This window comes from Corylus avellana, chromosome ca4 (genome assembly GCF_901000735.1).
Source record: "Corylus avellana chromosome ca4, CavTom2PMs-1.0".
NCBI classification, from domain to species: Eukaryota; Viridiplantae; Streptophyta; class Magnoliopsida; order Fagales; family Betulaceae; genus Corylus; species Corylus avellana.
This window is the reverse complement of record NC_081544.1, coordinates 13,003,564-13,009,078: the sequence shown is the minus strand read 5'-3', so window position 1 is coordinate 13,009,078 and position 5,515 is coordinate 13,003,564. Positions and strand designations below refer to the sequence as shown.

At 37.1% G+C, this 5,515-nt stretch overlaps 1 non-coding gene across 1 annotated transcript; it reads left to right on the top strand.

The window, feature by feature from the left end:
• The first annotated feature begins 2,287 nt into the window (after positions 1-2,287).
• LOC132180160 (small nucleolar RNA R71) lies at positions 2,288-2,395 on the top strand. The gene has a single exon (XR_009440053.1). It is a non-coding gene; the product is annotated as a small nucleolar RNA R71 (small nucleolar RNA).
• Positions 2,396-5,515: the final 3,120 nt, after the last annotated feature.

Below are 5,515 nucleotides of genomic sequence, written 5' to 3'. Positions count from 1 at the left end.
CCGTGATTCTTGGGTTAATCAACCTGGGGAACCGGGAGTATACACCCATGCCCTAGGCCTTCTATGTTTGTCAATTTCCATAGAACATATGATTTTCTAAAGAACGACTTAGTATATACCATGCTAAATCATTTAGGAAAGAAAAGAGTTAGAGTATACACTCATGCCAAACTTGTTGCTTAGGGAAATCTATAGCTTAAGGAGTATACACTGATGCCCTTAGGTTGACAAACATTAGATATGCATAACATGATCAATGCATTGGCATATTGTTATATTAGCTGAATATAATTAGTGGTGGATATCAAAGCCCTACCTTTTTATCATTATCAACTCAATCAATCTTTGTTTTACTTAAGGAATTTATTTTTAAACGAAAATTCAGCAATCCTCGTGGGAATGATCCTGTACTTGCACCATATACTACTATGTTGACCTTGTGCACTTGCAGGTAAAACGTACAATTATTTACCAATTAATTTAGGTAGATATTTGCACAACAATATCTTTTGTGATTTACGGATACATCTGATGATTTAATTGATATTGGATTCCTTTTGTGATTTGTGCAATGAATGGATACATGAGATGATTTTGATTGACTGTTGAAGAATAGTAAAACATATCTAAGCTTTTAATTGTGAGAACTTCAGATTAATATTGATAAACATGAAGTATGTTGTTATGCTTCGATGAGTGTGAATTCTCAAACCTTAGTCTTTTATCTCCTAGTTTATTTTAATTAGTTTATGTTTGTCTTTTAATTTCAAAAAATCAAAATTCAAAACCTTTTTGGAACTAGGTTAGGATTTAATTAGTTTAGATTTAAATTGCTCTTTCAAGAATACAATTCTCTGGGGGATCGACCTCGCACTTGCAATCCATTAAGCTACAATCGATTCGTGCACTTGCGAGTTAAATAAATTTGCACAACCGCTTCTGTCTGCCAATTGCAAGGTGATAGAAGTTGGTTGAAGCTCTCCCAAACCTAGTGTTTCATATACGGTGTTTGGCAGCAAATTGACCCCTGCTCCTAGATCCAGCAATGCACGCTCAAAAAGATGGTCTCCTATCCTGCAAGGAATGGTAAAACTACTTGGATTTTTTAGCTTTGGTGGTAGTTTTCTTAACAACACAGCAATTACGTCATCTATTAAAGCCACTATTTCATGCTCCTAAAACTTCCTTTTATGAGTGCAACAATCCTTTAAAAACTTAGCATATGATGGAATTTGTTTAATTGCATATAATAAAGGAATATTAATCTCTACTTTTCTCAAAGTCTCAAAAATGTGAAGAAGTTGTTTTTCTTTCTTTGGCTTTACTAACGTTTGAGGAAAGGGTGGTGCATTCACCTTCTCCATTTTACTTACCTTGGATGTTGAGGCTTCATCTAGAGATGTTTGAACTGTCTCCTCAGTTCCTATGATCCTGCCATTTCTGAGAGTTGTTGTAGCTTTTAGTTGCTGGTGACCCCCTGGATTGGGTATTGTTTGGCTGGAAATTCACCCTTCTTGCTTTCACTCAGCTCCCTGGCCATTTGCCCAATTTGTGCTTCCAGTTTTAAGAAAGCTTGACTGGTCAGTGCATTGACTTGTCTTTGATCAGTTGTGAATTGTCTTTGTTCAATCATGAATTATCTTTGTTCAGTCATAAACTCTTCCTGCGAAGCCATCCTTTGTTGTTGCGAAGTCACCAATTGGAATACAATACTTTCCAGGTCATTCTTCTTTGACTCCTAGACTGGTTGGACTGCTTGTTGAGATTTCCTCTACTGCCTTTGAGGGTTCAGAACATTCTGATTGTTACATGATGAGAAATTCGGGATTGTAGGTGTTGGAGTATGGATTGTTCTTGGGAAGATAATTGTTCTGTCCCACATAGTTTGCTTGCTCTTGATCTGTAAATGAACACATCGGACAAGTCTCAATAGTGTGATTAGAATGGGAACATATGGCACATACCTGAATTTGTGTAGTTTACTAAATGGGAATGGGAGAGATGTTCTGAGTAGTCATGGCATTTACAAGCATATCAAATCTCTCATTCATAGTAGCCATCTAATTTTGAATTCCGGCATTTGTGTTGACTTCATACATGCCCTTGCTTTTTACTCCTTGCCTCCCTCTGGAGGAGAATTGTTGGGAGTGCTCACTCAATGTCTAGAAGAGCTCTATGGCTTCTTCACTACTCTTTTCCATTAGCACACCTCTATAAGCTGAATCAACAATACCCTTGTTAATGTCATTTAAACTGATAAAAAGCTTGTACTTGATCATCTTGAGATAGGTTGTGATGTGGACACTTTGAGAATCAGCTCATTGAAGTGTCCCCATGCTTCGAAGAAAAGGTCTCCATCTCTCTGTTCAAAAGATTGAATCTCCCTTCTAAGCTGCCTTGTCTTTTGAGCTAGGAAAAACTTCTTTAGGAACTTACTGGTCAACTCTTCCCAAGTATGAAAGGAATCTGTAGGCAAGGAATTATACAACAACTTAGCATTATCTTTCAAGGAAAAAGGAAAGAGGACTAACCTGATTCCCATCGGAGTTGGGCCCTGGATCTGCTGAAGCTTGCAGAGATCAAAGAACTTCCTAAGGTGCAAGTGTTGATCCTTAGTAGTTGTGCCCTTGAAGTGAGTCAAAGCATTAAGTATTTGCGGGGATATATAGCAATTGCCTTCCACCTCCGGTTGATAGGAGATGCATGATGGTTGGTTGAGGTTTTTAAGGACGAAAGATTGTTTCATGGGTCTTCGCACTGGTGGCGGGTTCTCTAGCAGATCTGCCATTGTTTTCTCAACTTCTTCTTCTTCTTCTGTGTCGGAGTTGTCTCAAGGGCTTTGTCGAATGGTCCGCTCAATTTCTAGATCGAGTGGAAGGATGGTTGAGGCCTGAGATCGATGACCTTGCATAAGTACTGCTGTTCGGATGCCCTCTAGAACTGCGCTCGATCGTAGGGTTAGTGTGCTCGATCGCACTCGTTCTACGATTGATTGCAGTAACAGAATGCAGGCTGCCGCAGAACTAAAACAAAATAGAAAATAGAAAAAAAATGATAAAAACAGAAACAACATAATTAAAAATAAAAATAAAAATAAGAAAACTAAAGGAAAATAATTCTAAACAAAATTTGACGCAATACCCAGCAACGGCACCAAAAACATGTTGTGCAAATATCTACCTAAATTAATAGGTAAATAAATGTAAATTTAACTCGCAAGTGCAGAAGATCAAAATAGTAGTATAGGGTGCAAGTACGAAATCATTCCCACGAGGATTGCCATAAATTATGCTTAAAGTAAATTCCGTAATGAAAACAAAACAAAGATTGATTTTTGAGTTAATAAAGATAAAGGTAGGGCTTTGATATCCTCCACTATTCATGCTCAAATAATATAACAATATGCCAATGCTCTAATCATATTATGAATACTTAATGTTTGCCAATGTAAGGGCATGAGTGTATACTCCTTAAGCTATAGATTTTCCAATGCAACGAATTGTATACTCTTAACTCTTTTCTTTCTTAAAGGATTTAGCATGGGTGTATACTAAGTTGTCCTTTAAGAAAGCATAATTCTATGGAAATCGACAAACACATGGTGCTTAGGGCATGGGTGTATACTCTCGGTTTTCCATGTTGATTAACCCAAGAACTGGTGAGAAAATTCTATTGTCACTCTATTAAGCCCATGACTTGATCATCCAAATTGACTTAAATAACTAATCAATACCACATGCATATAATGGCCAGTCACGCACATATCAGGAATTCAATAAAACATGAATCAATCAAGTTAAGCATCACAATATGATTATCACAAAGGGGCCAATATTGAACTATTAAATAAACATAATTAGGGCTTCAATCTAGCTTTACTAAGGAGTTTAGTTACACATGAGTTTGATGTTAAACATCTTCATAAAATAACATAGAAAGGAAAAGAAGAAACCCGAAGACTTGAGCTTGAAGAGCCTCCAATTCTTCTGCTTGAATTTGTGTGTTTATTCTAGAGGCTTAAGGGTCTATTTATAGGCCCAGAGAAATCCTAGAACATCTAGTAAACCTAGAAAATTCGTAGGGTTTAGTCCTATTACAAGTGGGACTTGGAAAACCCTAATATGGAAGGAAAGGGAATTCTAGCTGTAGCTGATTGCTCTCCAGCGCATGGGTGCGCTCAATCGCACCAGTGCAATTGACTCTCCTCCTGTGCACACGAGTGAAAGCCTGCACTTGCCTGGACGTTCTTTGGAAGTGCGCTCGATCGCAGGTCCCCTATGATTGACTGCACTGTCAGAACCTCTAGCTTTTCCCAAATTTGTGCTTTAAGCCCCATACTTCCAGAAATGCTTTCTTTTCTTCCAAAAGCCCATAGAAACATAATAAACATATAAAAGAAATAGAATAGCACAAACTAACAAAACTAAGGAATTGACAAATATAAGTTAAGAGGGTAAAATACATATATTTTAGCACTTATCACGGGCTTGGCCCAAAGCGGACAATATCATACCACTTGGAGTAGGGGTGTTACACCTGGCGTACGTCCGGTACTAGAGACAAGAGAGTACGTACTGTACTACAGGGCGTACGTACGGTCAGAAAGAGTGAGCTTGGGTTTTGCCTCAAAACTTCAAGGAATCTTGGTTATGTGTATGGGCTAAGGTCTTGTTGTTATAAAACCTTGTTCTATATAAAATCTTTTAATCACTCTTTGTGGAAAACTTTCTAGTAAAGATGATTGTTTTATTGGGGTATTACAGACATGCCTTCCCAAAGACTAACCGATATGGTGACATGCCAATGGGAGTCTTGTAAGCAGTTCAATAGGCCCATAATGCATCATTCAATCTTAGGGACCAATCCTTTATGTTAGTGCGCACCGTCTTCTGTAGGATGTTCTGGATTTCTTGATTGCTGATTTCTACTTGTCCACTTGTCTGGGGATGATATGGAGTGCCAACCTTATGTGTGACCCCGTACTTCTTTATCAAAGAAGCAAAGGGTTGGTGTTGTGCAAATTTATTTAACTCGCAAGTGCACGAATCGATTGTAGTTTAATGGATTGCAAGTGCGAGGTCGATCCCACAGAGAATTGTATTTTTGAAAGAGCAATTTATATCTAAACTAATTAAATCCTAATCTAGTTCCAAAAGGGTTTTGATTTTTGAGTTTTGGAAAATTAAAGGATAAACATAAACTAAATAAAATAAGTAAATCTAAGGATAAAGGTACTAAGGTTTGGGAATTCACACTCACCAAATCATAACAACATACTTTATGTTCATCAATATTAATCCGAAGTTCTCACAAATTAAATCATAGATATGTTTTACTATACTTCAAAGAATTAATCAAAACCATCCAATGTATCCATTCATTGACCAAATCACAAAAGGAATCCAAATTGAATTGAAATACCAGATGTATCTGTAGAACAAATCACAATGGATATCCAATTTTTATGAGTTAAAAGCCAAGCAATCAATCATATGAAATTATCTCAAATCATCAC